The sequence below is a fragment of the Equus asinus genome, chromosome 7, assembly GCF_041296235.1.
Source record: "Equus asinus isolate D_3611 breed Donkey chromosome 7, EquAss-T2T_v2, whole genome shotgun sequence".
In the NCBI taxonomy this organism is placed as follows: Eukaryota; Metazoa; Chordata; class Mammalia; order Perissodactyla; family Equidae; genus Equus; species Equus asinus.
In genome coordinates, this window is record NC_091796.1 from 83761381 (window position 1) to 83778731 (window position 17351).

The 17351-nt window shown below is 51.7% G+C and overlaps 2 long non-coding RNA genes across 3 annotated transcripts in view; one reads left to right on the forward strand and one right to left on the reverse strand.

Annotated features, from left to right (window-relative positions):
• Positions 1 to 11041, reverse strand: part of LOC123287164 (uncharacterized) — an 82692-nt gene extending 71651 nt beyond the window's left edge. For both annotated transcript variants that reach the window (XR_011504694.1, XR_006530240.2), the window contains exons 1-2: positions 10556 to 11041; positions 9853 to 9967 (exon numbers count right to left, since the gene is read on the reverse strand). This is a non-coding gene — a long non-coding RNA (uncharacterized lncRNA). The remainder of the gene's footprint in view (positions 1 to 9852; positions 9968 to 10555) is intronic.
• Positions 8607 to 16582, forward strand: LOC123287163 (uncharacterized). The gene is made up of 4 exons (XR_006530237.2): positions 8607 to 8733; positions 12385 to 12494; positions 12790 to 13024; positions 13459 to 16582. It is a non-coding gene; the product is annotated as an uncharacterized lncRNA (long non-coding RNA).
• Positions 16583 to 17351: the final 769 nt, after the last annotated feature.

Here is a 17351-nt window from a genome sequence, read left to right on the forward strand (position 1 = left end):
AACCCTAAACTCTGTGGGGTTGGGCCTTCTTTCATTATTGGCCTCAAGAGCCCTTAAACCTCTAACAGCTCTGCTTTTCCAGAGTTTGTTATCAGCTTGGGAAGCTGGGTATATTCACAGCATCTTCAGTCATCCCTCTAGGCATCTTCTTGATTTTCCTCCCAAATCCTCTCTCCATGACCTCCCACCTTCCAGTCCTCTTTGCCTGGTGCTCTCTGGACTGTCAGCGGGTCATTTTCTGACAGGGCGAAGGACAGGGCAAGATGCGTTCAGGGGAATGGGTATTCAAGTTGACACCACCATCTCGCACTCACACAACCACACTTACTCAGCTCCACACAGACAGCCTGCTCTGTGCTGCCGTGTGCCAGGCCCTGAGCAAGGTGATCTAGGAATACAGGGGTGACACCACACAGGTAAGGCAGTGCTTTCCTCGTGCTCTCATGGGGCAGCACGAGCCTTCGGGACACGGGGACTTTCCAGCCAAAGCGTCTCCATGTCCGACTGAGGACGCCACCTCCCCTCGGGAAGCTGTGATAAAGGTTGCCTGTCTCCATGAGGCTCTGCAGGCTGCCATCCTGGGCACAGCTGGAGGGCAGCAGTGGCTCAGGTGGCACAGAGTTGTCTTCAGGGCTTCAAGTTCACCAGTTTGGGCAGAGCCTGAAACCAGCATGTTCTGGTTCCCCCGCTCCGATGTCCACCTGTTCATCAGAGATCCCCAGGCCGAGTGCCTACTGACCTGCACGCACAGCCACACCACCGCCCAAGAGCAACGGCAGGTCCTGCCCACACACACAGCCCCTGCTGAGCCAGCTGGGGACAAAAGCGACAGACATCTGATTTAGCTCCTTCGGCAGCCACCCTCAGTCTCATCTGTTGGTCCTTCGGAGGGACTACCACTGCCCACTGGCCCCCAGCTGGCAGCCATCTTGGGATGTGGTGACCACAGGGGAAAGAGAGGCGCAGGCCTGTTCCCCGGTGCCAGCACCTCCTCCAGCTGTGGCTGCCAGCCATGCTTAGTTGAGGCAAGGTCTCAATTCTGGTGCTCCCCACCCAAGTCTCTCCCACTCCGCTGGGGTCATGCCAGTCGGGTTAGCATGATTACTAAACCCTGCAGAGTCTGGGAAAGCTGGGTCCTAGCGTGTGGTCACCTGGCCTCCTAGAGACCTATCTGTGGGAAGAGTCCAACCCAAGGGCTTCTGATGGCACACGGCCGCCGCCACGCCCCTCACTCCTGAAGCCAGTGCATGTGGATGCCCAGAGTGTGGGAACTGGGCTCAGAGCCTGTTGGAGGCAGCCCAGAAGACCTTCCCCGAGCGTCAGCATCGCTTCCAGTGCAGAACGCAGCATTTCACCTTTGGTCTCCCAAGAGAACTGGGTGAATGGGGCTCCTCGGCCGGTGCGTGGACTCAGTGTAGACCAGGCTGTGTGACGAGGGACTGCAGCAAGGAGGCGCTCCCTCATCAGTTTCCCTCAGCGCCTGGTCTCTGGTAGCTAAGGTTCTGGGTGGCCTTGTCCCAGAGCAAAGAAGACAATCAACGTTTCAGATGTTGCATGCATTGAATAGAACTGGCTTTTCTTTCTTAGTCTTGGGAAGCAGAACGTTAGGCCCTGCTTGCTTTACAGCCACCTCTGCCACGGCCTGGCCTCTCCTGGGAGGCTGGGGCAGGCTTCTTTCCAATCAGAGATTTTTCTCCCCACCCCTGCTCTAGCTCTGTGATTTCCCCCCAGAAACCCCCGCAGAAGGCACATGACCTGTGCTGGACATCTTCTGAATGGCATTCAGGGCGAGAACTAGAAATGCGGAGCTCACGTGCGCTGTCGCATCTCTCGGCAAGGACTTCTCTTCCTCTTTCATTCTGCACTTTCTAATGACCCCGGCCAGTTCCACTTCTCCTTTCTGATCAGGCCGGTGGAGGCAGCAGGAGGCTGAGCCTCAGACGAGTGCCAGCACTGACTCTCGCCACACCGGGAAATTGGAGGGCAGCCACGAAGAGATTTGAACTTCCAGAGCTTTGACCGTGGATTCCCACCAACCAGGCTCTGTCCCAGCCTCCTACCCATGACAGACAGACATGGCTCCCTCAGGCTGGTGGGCCATTGACCCACACTCCAATACCTCCAGGGCCCAGGCAGGCACTGTAAATACATGAAGCTCACTGGATGTAGAACAATGGGGAGTGGTGGGGAGAGTGGCAAACTGAGGAGTGAGTGCTTACCTGCCTAAAGCAGGCAGCTGCCCCTTGGTTCTATCCCACGTTGCCATACCTTCCAATTTGTCAAGAAAAGCCCAAATCAGAATTTCTACAAGAAATGTCCTTATTTTTAAAACACTCTGCATATCAAACAAACTAAGTGGAGCAGGTTTGCCCCTAACATTTGCAAGGCCAGGGGCAGGAGTACCAACAGAGGACACATACCATAAGTCTAAATATTTACACATTATAAATCAAGCTTATAAAATACCTTAGCCAGCCCTGGTGGTGTAGTGGTTAAGATTTGGTGCTCTCGCTGCCACGGCCTGGGTTCATTTCCTGGTCAGGGAACCACCACTCGTCTGTCAGTTGTCATACTATGGCGGCTGCATGTTGCTGTGATGCTGAAAGCTATGCCACTGGTATTTCAAATACCAGCAGCGTCACCCATGGTGGACAGGTTTCAGTGGAGCTTCCAGACTAAGGCAGACTAGGAAGAAGGACCTGGCCACCCACTTCTGAAAAAACTGGCCATGAAAACCCTGCAAACAGCATCAGAGCATTGTCTGCTAGAGCACACGAAGGTGAGAGGATGGCGCAGAAAGACCGGGCAGGGTTCCGCTCTGCTGTCCACGGGTCGCTAGGAGTGGGATCAACTCAACAGCACTAACAACAAAATAAAATATGTTAAACAAAAAATGTTCTTTTCTCCTACCTTGACAAATACATCTTCATAACAACCTGGAAGGCAAGGTTTGGATTGAGAATCCTTAGACGCTCGGAACTTGGCATTAGCACAGGGCGGTACAGAGAGAAACAGCCCTCAGGCTGCAGCCTGTCCTTGTCTTGTCACTACCCTAGCTCTGTCTCAGCAGCCTCGCGTCATGTTGGTGGACACACCACCTGCAAGCCAGGGGTCCATCCCACACAGACAGCCATCCCTTGGCCTCCCCTCGGGCCTAGGGGTGCACGTACCGGTTGTCTGGTCCACCCTGGAGAAGACATATCTGGGGCAGAGGGCTACGCTTCCTGGAAGCCAGCTCAGGGCCACACAGGCATGATCCTGGTGTCCTGGGTATGTGAGGCATGGTCTAACATGGGACAGAGGGCTGTGGGTAGGCATGTCCCCTGCGTCCTAAGGACTCCTTGCCCCATGGGAAGGGATGTAGCAGGACGAGGGCCAGTGCCGGTCCCTGTAATGTGGGGAGTACAGAGCTCGGTCCTCTTTTGCCTGGGTCTGAGGGTGGCACTGCAGAGGTCTGCCAGTCTGTAACTCTGACCTAGGTCACCGAGGTCTCCCTGGAGAGCCCAGGCCAGGGGAAGGTTCTGTGCACCAAGGAAGGGGTGCAGGACAGTGTCATCGTCATCTGTCACTTTGACTCGAGGGGTCCTGGGGAATCTCCGTTTTCCCACCTGCCGTCCTCGGTGTTGATCTCTTACTAGCAGTGTTATTCCCTGAGACAGTGTCACAGCAAATTACAGGAAGGCCAGATTTTCAGTCTGCAGGTCGAAAAGTGTGGGTGGGGAGAGACGGGTGGCAAAGTCAACTTGAAGGTCACAGGGTTGCCATCTGCTGGACCCAAACTTACCAGCAGTGTTTATTAATACCTCCAGCCAACGTCCCAGTTGTGGCTGCGGCTTCACAGTGAAGGCGCTGAGCCAGCTGGGCACCCCACTGCTTTTCGGGACAAACAGGCCGTCGCTCTCTGCTGCCCCGGCCTCCTTCTCCCTTACAGGTTTCAGGGCCCCAGAGCTGCTCAGGAATTGCAACGGGGGAAAACGGCTAGAGAACTGAGACCAGCACTAAGGTGGTAAAGACTTCATAATCTTTCATCTCTGGCAGAGGGGACTGGCATTTTAAGAGGCACCTGGGGAGAGTGTTGCCTGACCAAAGGAATGGTGGCTAAGGGAGGCATTTCAGGCTGAGTAGCAAGTACGGAGAGGAGACTGTTAATGTATGTCCTGCCATATGGATGACCAGCTACTGTGCTGGCCTTGTGTGGGTACCTGGGGAATGGCATATGGGGCGAGAAGGGAACAGAGATGTATTCCTCCTAAAATCTTGTTTGGCAACTGCTTGATGTGTGATCTGACTTAATCCACTTCCAGGAAGATAGACTCAAAACTTGATCCTGGTGTAAAGAATCTACCAGCAGACAGAGATCAGGAGCCCCTTCTTGGAGGAATTCACTAGGAAAATTTGCACAGACACATTCCGTGGCTGCTAAGGAGGTTTGTCTGGCTCCTTCTGGAAGATTCCTGGTAAGAGACTGCTGAGCTTGTCACTGAACCTAGAAACCAAGGTTAGAAGCAGTGGCAGAGACTGACAATTGACTTCTCAAAGCCGTTCTCCCCTTTTCCTTCTCTACAGAACCCTCATTTTGTCTAGGATGGCAATGTGCCCATCTAAAAGATTACATTTCCCAGACTCCCTTGCAGCTAGGGATAGCCATGTGACACAGGCCAATGACATATAAGCAGAAATTACTGGGTAGAGCTTATAAGAAAGCTCTTTAAAAGGTGGAGCCATCTCAGTTGGCACTTTCTCCTCCTTTCTGTCTAGAAGGCAGATGCAATGTAGGAGGTAGGCAACCATTTTAGGACCATGGGACAACCATGTGTATGAAGGAGGAAAAGAGATTCTGGGTCCCTGGTAACAACACAGAAATGTGATGATACATGTTCCGGAAGGCCTGCCTCTGGGTTTCGTTTAAGTGAAAGTAGGAAAGAGTTTATTTGGTTAAGACACTATGAGTAGCACTATTATGGGCTGTTTACCAAATTCTCTCTAACGCAGGAGCCAAGAGAACAAACAACCAAACAAGGAATTTAAACCATTGCCCCAACTCGGTGGTTCTCAACTGGGGGTGATGGTGTCCCTCAAGGGACAATTGACAATGTCTGGAGACATTTTTGGTTGTTACAACTTGGGAGACAGGTGCTGCTGGTATCTAGTGAATAGAAGCCAGGGATGCTGCTAACATCCTGCAATGCACAGGACAGACTCCATGGCAGAGAGTTCTCCAGCCCCAGTGTCAGCAGGGCAGAGGGTGAGAAACCATGCAGCCAGCCCTAGTGCTTCCAGAGCACTAGCCCTTAGCCCACTCCCCTGCCCTGGCCCCCTGTCCATCCCTCCACTCATGGAAACAAACCCTGGTACTGGCCAGGCTGAAAAACTCAGGCCCTTGAGCACAGTTTGCACTTTCCGTATGCTACGCCTTAGCTCATGTCTCTTTCCTCTGCCTAGAATCGTGTCATCTTCTCAGTGGTTCTTTAGAGGGGGCCCAGGAATCTTCATTTTTAATAAGGATCCTGGTGATTCTGATCTAAGTGGTATGAGATGCATAACTTTATCACGCCACATTAGTTTTTTTGAAATTCTTCCCGTTTTTCAAAATCCAACTCAGTCACCACAGTGCCTGCCTGGAATGCGGGATGGTTTTAGGTGATACTTGGTTAAAACTTACTTACTTTAACCAGTATATATTTATTCTAATAAGTCTAGTAGTTTTCCATTTATTGTAATGATATACAGGATCCTTTACAAATAAATTTACTTTCATAAAAAAGTGAATCGATTTAAACAAGCTTGAGCTAAAAACCCCAGTTGTTTAGGAAACATCATTCTCGTTAATGGACAGTATGTAAATATTTGTTTTGTTTTCCATGTTGTTGCTTTCTGATGTGCACAGAAGACAAACAGGAAGGAGGCAAAAGCGAGATGTTGGCCAAAACCAAGATCAGTTACATTCTTCTTTTGTTTAAAAATACATACATTTAGATTGTTAAAGCCTAGCAAATATAGGGTATAAAACTAAAATTTGAAAGCCCAGAAGCATCCCTGAAATTTCCCCTTTTTATTTTCTCTAGAGAACATCCAGGTCTGAAAAGTGAAAAGCATCATATCTCATTTCCTCATCTCGCGGCATTTTAAGATAGACACTGAATTTTCCAAACCATCTTGCAACGTGCAGTCACAGACATAGGTCCCCATTCCTGGAGATGCGCTCTTCACAGGGCTGCCATTGGAGCAGTGAAATTAGGCTGAGTCACAGCAGCACCATGTCCCGCCCCGTCCCCATGAGCACCTCTTCTCTAAGTGAAGTCAGCATCATTCACCTCAAATGCTTATCAACCGCCTGCCAGCACATGGCGTGACTGGGGTTTAAGAGCTACTCAAGGTGACTGTTAAGCTGAAGACCCAAATCCTTGATGGGGCCCCCAAGGCCTTATATCCTCTGCCCTCGGCTCATCTCACACACCCTCATTTCCTCTCACTGGCCCTGTGCCTTTCTCCAGTTCACTACACTCCCTCCTGCTTCAGAATCTCACTCATGCTGTTCAGTCTCAACTAACGCTCTTTACCCCGTACTCCCCCTCCATCTGGTTAACTCCTACCTTTTCTTCAAACATCAGTTTAGGGAAGTTTCACCCAATTCTCAGATGAGATCAGATGCCCACTATCACACGGTTTCATAGCAACACATACCCTTCCTTCATAGTCACTAATAGACTGAAATTTCACACGTATCTGTGTGGTTATTTGGTTAACGTTTGTCTATTCCTAGACGATAAGGTTCTATGATGGCAGAACCTTGCAAAGCTTTGGCTCACCTTTGTATTCTCAGCTCTCTGCCCAGTAGCAAAGAGCCTGTCACACAGTAGGAACTCAATAAATATTTGTTGATTGAATGAATGAAAGAATAAATGAATGAATGAAGCACAGCGCCTGCCTTCTAGGAATGTATAATCCAGGAAAATTCTTATTCTGACAATGAATACAAGTAACAACACAAACATTTGACCTACATACAGACGGCAAGTCTCAATCAGATCTTTAAAGAGCAGGAATGGAGGGAGGGACTCATTCCCGTGAAGACGGTAGAGATTGCGGACAGGAGCCCCACGTGGGGCCGAGGAGGCTAAGGTGGTGAGCTGTGTCTCCTGAGTCACACTGTCATCTAGCTTTTAGTCTTGTAAATCTAGATGTCACCAGTCAGACAGAGGCAAGGACCAGGATCAAAGCAGAAGCAGGCTGGAGTCCCGAACAGGGCTCGTAAAAGGACATTCACCTCTGTCTGCCCTCATCAGCCTCTGCTCTATTCCTCCAAGTCCTGCTTCCATGATAATGTACAATGGAAGGCGGCCTGTCTGCCTGCCCAACTGGCTCTCCATGCCCCTGCCTACACACACACACACACACACACAGACACTCCGTAAACCCATCCTCTGACCCAGACAGGACAGATGAAGATGATAAAAACAGGACATTCACTCATATCATGACAAAGCCACCAGTGGTGACTAATGGTGGACAGTCACATGACTCTCTAAATAGGCTATTCACTAACCCACGAGAAAAGGTAGAGACCATCTCTGTCTTGGATACTTCTGTACCCCTAGTAGCACAGGGATACAGCAGGCACCTAAGGTTTGCTGGTTTGATAAACGAGTGAAGGAAAAAAGGACCTCTTACATTCTCAAGGCTTGTCTACTTCAGGTTAAATTTACCCACGGCTCCCTCACGTTTGTGTCCCATTGTTTATCTCCAGGGGGTAGGAGGAACAAGGCTGTAGGAGCCCCAAATCCTGAGCAAGCAAGGCTGACTGGGTTGGCCTGGTGGCCTCTAGGAAGTTTCTGGTACCACTAGGATAGGCATCTACTTCTGTCTGGGTCTAACCCCTGGGGATCGAAGACAGGGTGTCATGAACTGTGACCTAGAACTGGGATGCAGGTGATGGGAGGGGTCATTTTTTGCCACCCAGAATCCATTCCTCCTTCTTTTGGTAAAACACCCTACTTTCCTTTTCAAGAACTGCCTCTTGAGCCAGTCCTGATGGCCTAGTGGTTAAAGTTTGGTGCTTTCATTGCTTCAGCAGCCAGGGTTTGGTTCCTGGTTGGGGAACCACACCACCTGTCTGTCAGTAGCCACGCTATGGTGGTGGCTCACACAGGAGAACTAGAAGCACTTACGACTACAATATACAACTATGTACTGGGGCTTTGGGGAGGGGAAAAAAAAAAGGAATTGCCTCTTTCCCACATGTAGGGCTGTCAGTCAGGTGCCTGGCCATATTGGGAGAAGGTGCAATCATGTGACCCAGTTTGGGCCAGACTCTTTCCTGGAATTTCACTCTTGAGCAGAGCAAAGGAAAGAGCCAAAAGACAGTGGGAGCCCCCACTCCAGCTGCAAAGGCCTGAGCAGAGAACTCCTGTGGTGGAGCACTGCCCTGGGCCTGTCTTATTCTGAGCCTTGTTTCCAGCCTTCCTTTGGATTCTGGGAGCCACACAATATCCTTCCAACAAATTCCCTTCCTCCTTAAGTCAGCCAGAGTGAGCTTCTATTAAGAAACCCAGCACTCAGGAATGAAGCATTAGTCACACCTGGGTTACCCAGGAAGTGGGGCGGGCACTGGATCCTAATTCTCAGAGGCCATCAAGAGCAGGCTGCTTTCTGAGAGGGTTCCTGGGTGCCCTGTGCTCCAGAGAAACCGGGACTTCAGCCAGCCCTGCACCAGCCTCTGGCGACCCGACCCGGGTAAGACCCTTTACTGCTTCTGGCAAGAACTCCAGGTTCTAATTTGAAAACCACCCCTGGGAATTTGCAACTCAGCCTCCAGGCTGCACTCTTCATCCCCTTTCCTTCCTTCCTGCAAAGACCAGCCAACCTGCCCAGGGGCAATATTTGAAAGTCTGGGCCAGCGCTGGCCAATCAGAATGTGCGGGGGAGCTGGAGCAGGGGTAAGGCAGGCCCAGCACTGAAACATGGAGGGCGCTAGGGCGGGGCTACCGGCTAGCCAGAACGTAAATACTTCAGTCTTGTAACAACCGGCTGCACTAGGCACCCATGCGTGGGGAACAGCTCCACGCCTATAGGATGGGAGCGCCTCTGAGGGAGGGGCGCTCTACAGTGGGCGTGACCCTGCTCTCCCCAGCCCTCGCTCCCCACCTGTCCCTGCCTAGACAAGGGCTCTGCACAAAGCAGGTGGTTAACACACATTGGCAAATAAAAATCCCCGGATAGAGAAAGAAGTGAAGAGTTAGAGAAGGGGTAGAAGGAGGCAAGGAAGGGGGAAAGTGGATCTCTTCTAGAAAAATCAGACTGCGGACCTTCCCCCTGCGTTCACACTCCCCATGGGGGCTGTCTTGAAAGAGGAAAAAAGGTGCAGAATAGGGAGATGCATGCAAGTGTAAGAGGGGGAGAGGGCGGGGGAGGGGTGGCCCGCAGCCCCATGGCCCGGTGGTTAAGTTCGTGAGCTCCGCCTCGGTGGCTGAGGGCTTCACTGGTTTGGATCCTGGGAGCAGACATGGCACCACTCATAAGGCCATGCTGAGCCTGCGTCCCACATAGCACAACCAGAACTATGTAGTGGGGGGGCTTCCGGGACAAAGAAAAGAAAAGAAAAAAAGAAGATTGGCAACAGATGTTAGCTCAGGTGCCAATCTTTAAGAAAAGCAAAAGAGCAGGCTGTGCTGCCCTTCTTGCTGGGGCAGAGGGGAGAGCGGCTGCCACTTATCAAACATTTGCCTCATTGTTCACTGGATTATTTTAGGAACCATTCCTTTCCCCATTTTGCAGATAAAGGAACAGACTCAAGAGGTAACATGGTTTGCCCAAAGTCACACAGTGGAGTGCAGAGATGGGGCTCAAACTCACCTTCGTTACCTCCAAAGCTGGAGCTATGGATGACGGTTGAGCGCCCTGGGGGAATTTCTGAGTCCCAACTAACAGCCAGGACGGCGGGGCAGCAGTCTTCAGTTGGTGCTGCCACCTAGGGACAAGACAGAGAACTGTGACCCAAACCTTCCCCTCCTTCCTTCCCTCCCCAGGCTCCAACCCCGCCCCCGGCTTGAGAGGCCCGCAGGGCTGAGCGCTCCCTCTGGCAGCCAACCACTGGGCGTTTTGGCGGAGGCCGCCTGGGTGCAGAGAGCTGAGCTCTAGAGTGAGCAGGTGCCTCCTCAGGCCTCCTCACTGTCTCCCAGCGCGCGGCTCTGAAGAAACAGTTGTTGAGTAAATGACCAGGGATGCAAATCTCCACAGGCCTGGGACCCCGCTGGTCTCCACAGACAACCTGTGGAGACACTCCACTGTGAGGGTCAGGGATGAGCACGTCCCGGCCTGGGCCAGCCTCTGCCTCAGTGGGGGTCCTGCACGATCCCTTCCACGGAGCACAGACTGGCGCCCTGTGCCGTGTTAAGCAGCTTGTCTTGCATTATCTAATTTCATCCGAGACCCAAAGAGCTCATCGTGGCCTGCCCGAGTTCTCAGCAGGGACTCGAACCCGGATCCTCAGACTCCAAGGGCAGGGTTCTGCTTCATCACTCTGCCCTGCCACCCCACGTCCGCCCATTTGACTCACCCCACGAAACCTCGTTTTTGTCAGCCTAGTCATCCAGATGTGATGACTCAAGAGTTGCCGTGGGGCAGACTGCCAGGGGGAGAAAGGCCTGTGTCAGCACGGTGGCTCTCCTGACCTTTAAGGGCAGCGAGGCGTTAGCTCAATCTGAAACATGTGGCTGCCGATGGACGTCAGTCTCAGCCGGAACAGGACAGAACAGCTGGGCAGAGAAGCAGAGGGGAGTCCCGCTTCCTGCGCCTCCCTGCTCTTTCTGGGTCTTCTCCCAAGCCCAGGGTCGCCTGAAACGTGGAAGGCAGAAGCCACATTCTCCTTTTAGACCTGGTTCTTGGAATCTGGTTGCAAATGGAGAGAGGATAAAGGGTCACCTTCCAGAAGGCAGGACATTCTCACCAAACCTGTGCTTCACTCGGCCCCAAAGTAATTCAGTAACTTCTCTGTTTAGTCCTCAAAGCTTGCCTCCAAAGTGCGTCATTTGTGTCAGGAAACCCACTTTCGATTCGGGGCGACATAAATCGGTTGCCCATAGTAACAAAACAAACATCACTGAATAGTCAGCTCTGCCCCTGACAGCGTCTCTGGTGAGGGCAGATGCTAAGCGGCATGCTCCAGAATAGATGGGTTTTACCTGAAATATCTGGATTACTCATGTAAACCAGTCGTTTCCTACATTTGGTGGTCATCACACTGCTCTGAAGATCTGATGAAAACTCTAGACTCCCCCTGCCCTTTACAAAGTATATATGTACTCATCAAATTTGGGTTATATCATTTCAGGGGCTCGTAGACTCCTGAAACCCATTTGTAGACCCCCAAGGTAAAAACCTGTCCTCGGTCAACACAGCAAGCACCCAGTACTCAAGAAGCACAGCTGCTGGCAGAGAGTGTGGTCCAGGGCGTGTGGTATTGAACTGGAGTCAGAAGTTCTGATGAGGGGCTGGCTGGTGGAGCAGTGGTTAAGTTTGTGCGCTCCACTTCGGCGGCCCCAGGTTCACAGGTTCAGATCCAGGGAGAGGACCTAGCACCACTCATCAAGCCACACTGAGGTGGCATCACACATAAAATAGAGGAAGAGTGGCACAGATGTTAGCTCAGTGACAATCTTCCTCAAGCAAAAAGAGGAAAATTGGCAACGGATGTTAGCTCAGGGCCAATTGTCCTCACACACAAAAAAAAGTTCTCATGAGTTGTCACAATTTAGTGAGCCGGGAGGGCGTCCTACTTGCAAGAAGGAGACCCACTCGACATGAAGCAGAACGTTTGACTCAAGGACAGTTGTGATCTGGCAGCTCTGATACAGTGTCATCAGTGGTGAGAAGGAAGGAGTGGGGATGAGGACGGGATGGAATGAAGATGTATGTTAGGTACATCACTTGATAATTTTTTAATGGTTTGAAGCCTAATGGTTTTTCAAAATGATACATGAAAAGGTCCCTTTGGCAAAAGAGTCTTGTGCTAAAACAGCCATGTCAAGTGCCTTCCAGTGAATGGAAGGTTGGGACAACCTTTGTGAGACAGGTGGCTATCTGCAGAATACAATCACGAGGGCACAAGGACCCCAAACATTGTTGCTGTGGCTTAAGGTATTTATTACAAAGTGCAAGTGTTCCTGGAAAGAGCAATACTTTGTCCTATCAGCCATTTACACTATAGACAGAATTTTTGTCTGCTCCTTCTCGGAAGGTCTTCTTTTGATTCCAAGGAGTTTAGAGAAGGCATAAAAACGCTCGAGATTGGAGGAGGGGGATGGGAGAGGACTTGGATGGGAGCTAGAGGCGTTGAAACCAAACTGATCATGTCATGATTTCTCTCACTATTGATCCTGCTTTCAGTTGAGCTGAGTTGCAAATCGACTGAGTTGATTGAGCCATTTGCCTCAAGATCAAATTCTGGCCAAAATATTAGCCCCTGTTCCTGCTCCAACTTCAGGATGTATCCTGAGGTAGAGATTTCATGTTACCAACCTATCTTTATGCTTCATATTGGGAGGTACTGCTGTTACTGCCATGCATGTGTATACGTGTGTATGTCTGCGTGCAAATCTGTGGGCATGTGCTCTTACTGCAGTGTGTGTGTATGTGTGCGTGTGTGCATGCAAATCTGTGGGTGTGTCTGCAAGGCTGGGTGTGTCCACAAGTCGAGGACAGGATCCTAATGCTTTCCACACTAGGTGCCTGTGAACCCTTTGGTTTCTAAGTTCAGACACGCTCTGTTCCTGTTTGCATCTCTCCTTTCAGAACCAGCTTCCCTCCCCTGCAGCATCTCTGGCACCTGCTCTACTGTCCCTTCTTTATTGATTCATCCATTCAACACAAATGTACTGAGCAGCCACCCGGGTCAGACACACCGCTAGGGACTGAGGATGGAGGAGTGGACAAGGAGGACCCATCCCTGGCTGCCGGGAGCCTACAGTCTAGTGGAGGAAACAGACACCAGAGAACTAACCATACTGACTAATGAATGACGACTGTGGTAAGTGCCTTGGAAGAGAAGCACAGAGAACTAGGGCTGTGCAACGGGAAGCCAAGGGAGAGGGAGCGGGTGCTGACCCTGAGGTGCCATCAGTGTCAGGGTTTGGGTGAGGTTGAACGGGCAGGACAGAGTGCGGAGGCTAAGTGGAGGGCCTGAGGAGGGCGTGTGGGAGAGGACACGTAGGAAGGGGGTGCTGAGGAACTGGGCACAAGGCGGGAGGACCCCAAAGAGTCAGGGGGAGGAAGGCTGGGGGGATGCAGAGGAGGGATAACAGCGGGGTGACCTGGAAGTGACTTGGAGGGAAGGGCAGTGCTGGGTGTGTGCCCCATCCCCAGAAGGGCCAGGCTGTCCTCCTGGGACTGCACAGTGAGTGTGTTGGCCTCAGCTGGGCAGGGATCCCTGGGTGGCTCTCATAGCATCTGAAATCATCTCAGGTATTGCTGGTCTGAGTGCCCCTGCTATAAAGCAAGGAGTGTCAGTGCGGACTCTGCAGCCAGAAAGCCAGAAATGTGCTCCCCTGTTGGGGAGATAAAAGAGCTCTCGGGAGCACCGGGGATGAAGAAGCTTGTTAAGGAATGAGAATAAGGCAGAGAAGACCAGAAAGGTAAGCTGTTGCACAGCAATCTGTCCCAGCAGGAAATACCGACTGTGAAGATACAGAGCTGCCTTCGGATTCTAGTCGTCTCCAGAACCACACAAACGATTGTGCATGAGAGATTCAATGGGCACAGGCAGCCTTTGACTGAGGCTGGACTCCTGCTTGTTACCCCGGCAACTGTGATGGTCCTTATTAAGACAACAGGGATGCTTCCAAGCACCAAGAGGGTAGGGAACTAGGTGGTGGTTGTTAGTGCTATGGAGTGGCTTCTGATTCCTAGTGACCCTGTGGACAGCAGAGCGGAACCCTGCCTGGGACTTTTGCCCCATCCTCTCACCTCTGACGCTCTATCAGACAGTGTTCCGCTCCTATTCACAAGGTTTCCATGGCCAGCTTTTTCATAAGTGGGCGGCCAGGTCCTTCCTCCTAGTATGAGTTAGTCCGGAAGCTCTGCTGAATGCTGTCCACCGTGGGGAACACTGCTGGTATTTGAAATACTGGTGGCATAGTTTTCACATCACAGCAACACAGCCGCCATGGTATGACAACAGATGAGTGCTGTGGTTCCCTGACAGGGAAAAGAACCCAGGCAGTGGCAGTGAGAGCGCTGAATCGTACCTAATTCCTAAAGGTATGTGATTCTCAATTCCTATGAACTAATGGTCGTGGAAGGCACTGGACGATCTTATCCGCCTGGTTAATTGCCCCTGTCTTCCTGGGGACTGAGCCTCCTCCACCTCCATATGGCAGCTGCACCCTTGCCCCCATGGTCACAGTCAGTGGGTCCAGGAATGGGCATCTGGGAGTTTGTATTTAGGACAGAAAATCAGGCAGCCTCTCTCAGGTAGCTGAAGCTGTGAAGAGGTAAAACTCCAGTGTGGAGAAAATTAGTCTTGAGGAAGAGAGAAAAAGAAAGTGGACACGCAGGGTGCAATGGACAGTTTGTGTCCCCCCAAATTCTATGTTAAAATCTAACCTGGAGATACTAATGTTGGGAGGTGGGCCTTTGGGAGGTGATGGGGTCCTGAGGGCGGAGCCCTCATGAATGGGATCAGTGCCCTTATAAAGGAGACTTTAGAGAGCTGGCTGGCCCCTTCCACCACAGGAGGACTCAGGGAGAAGACGCCGTCTATGAACCAGGAAGGGGACTCACCAGACACAGAATATGCCAGAATCTGGGTAGTCAGCCTCCCAGCCGCTAGAACTGTGAGCAGTAAATTTCTGTCATTTATAAGGGGTTTTTGTTATAGCAGCCCCAAAAGACTGAGACACAAGGACAACCAGAGAAGGGACAAGTCCTGAGGGGTTCTAGTCCCTGGTTCTGGCAGTTCCCGAGGCTGCAGCCACACTCTCAGAGCCCTTTCTGCCACTGGTCTGGTCCCCACCTCCCTGACGTCTGTGAGCAGCCCCAGTGTTCTCGAAACACGTTCTCTTTGGCTTAAGCTGGTTTGGGTTGCATATGTGTCACTTGGAATCAAAGCAACAGTGAAGAGAAATGACTATTGAGAACACTGGATCCAGCCAGCACCCTTGCTTTGCCCAGCTGAGACACCCGGCAGTGCTCCCTGGACAACTCAGAGCTCAGGGCAGCTGATGGCACGCAGCGCGGGGGTTTCACACCACTGTGGACTTGGGAAGGCTTGAAGGGAATCCATGAAGACTCGGGTTTCATTTGGCACTTGTTTGTTTCTTTCTAATTATTCTATTTATTCACAGAATTAGAGAGACCTGAGCCAGTGTCCTGCCCTGCACCTGGAGGGTGTGTGATGGCAAAAGGGAAAGAGGAGAGCAGAAATTCAGGACTGGGTAGTTTCCGTAAAATTCAATCACTGGACTTTCGTGGGAATTCATACTCTGAATTGGAAGCAGCTTCTCTGGCCTCTTGACCTCGCCATGCCTGAGGCAGCTGTAGGAAGGGGTGGAGGGCAAGTAAAGGAAGAGAGAGGAACCAGAGGCAAGAGTGCGCTTTTCCTTCAGAACTTCGCTTCTCTCTCCGCACTATTCACAGGTTGAAGCTGTCACCATGCTGACTCCTCCCTCCGTCCCTCCTCGTCCTCCATCCCATCCAGTACACCCCCACCGCTCCCCTGCCCACCCATCCCCACCCTTCTGCACTGCCCGAGTTCAGTTGTAAAACTCCATTCTCCCCTGGGTGTCCCATGCTCACCCCCGATGCCAACTGAGTTCTCCACGAAGCAGCCAGAGTATCCTGTCCAGGTGACAAATGTGACTATGCCCTCACCTGCTTAAAACCTCTCAGTGGCTCCCCTTCGCTCTTAGGATAAAGTACAAAACCCTTCAGTATGCCTGCACCATGCAGCAGCTGCCTCTCTCTGTTGCCTTGTACTCCTCTGCACTCTGCTCCAGCCACAATGACTTGGTTCAACTCCTGGAAGGGGCGTGCTCCCTCCTGGCTCAGGGTCCTTGCACCAACTGTTCTCTCTGCCTGGATGCCCTTCCCCTCTCTTTCATCCAGTTAGTTCCCACTCTTTCTTAGGATCTAGCTCATCTGGCCTTCTTTACAAATTCTTACAAATAACCCTCACGGCCCTTATCACAGTTTAACTTACCCCTGTGGGAGCGTTTGACTGACAGTTGTCCTCCCAACTAGACTGCAAGCTCCATGAGGGCAGGGAGGGACCACGTCTGTTTCCCTCACCACTGAAACCCCAGCACCGGCCACAGGGCCTGGCTGAGTCTCACCTCCTCCTCCAGACCCCGTTCAAACATGTCTGAGAGGCCCTCTTGGGCTCCCCGCTTTGTCAGTCCATGAAGCAGAGTGGACCTCTACCACGCATTTATGGTGCTATGCTGCAACAATTTGCTCATGTGTCTCTCTCAGCCGCAGTGTGTGGACTCCGGGAGGGCTAGGACCACTGCCTTTGTTGTGTTTGTTTCCCCGACACCCAGCACAGTGCTTGGCGTGCAGGGGCTGCCTTGGTGAATAAATGCATCATGGTAAAGACAGCTCCCTGGGCCCGGGTGTCATCCTTCGTAAACCGAGCGGCTGGACCACAGGATTCTGTGTGTCCTTTCTCTCACACTCTGGCTCCAACATCACATAACCCTGCCCGTCAGCGCCTCTCTGCTTTGTCACCCATGTGCTTTAACTGTTGCCCTGGCAATCAGCAAACCTCCCGCACCACAGGTCCTCTGTTTCGCTATGCAAAGAAAGCCTCACACCTCGGGCTTTCTATAGATTATGCAAAAATAAGCCGTTTTAATAGCTCCTTCCTCTTTGACACATGTTTTTTAGTTAGGTCTTTCTCATGTTTATGCAGCATCTTTCTTTGTATTCTACTTATTAAGAAGCATTTAAAATACATAAAAAGGTATGAAGAATAACATGGGGGACACCCATGAACACACCCAAGTGCGGAGAGCTGAGGACGTGGACCCGTGGACGTGGGTGTTTTCTTCAGTGAAGAACGAATACCATCCGAGGCCTCTCTGGATACAGCCGTGTATTTCCAGGGAACTGAGACAGCGATTTCCAGCACTGCCTCCGGGACAGAGCCCACGTCTCCGTGTCCAGGCGGGGGCTCTCCTCCTGTGTTCCCTTCTAAGGAGAGCGAGGCTCCTTCTCCCCAAGGCCTCGACGCAGCCAGACCACAGTCCCTTCCAGGACAGACCCCGAGACCCTCTGAACTGAGGGGACCCCAGAGGGGAAGGCATCCAGAATCCCGCTCAGCACAGGAATGCCCTCCCCGCCGTCCTGTCCTGTGGGCT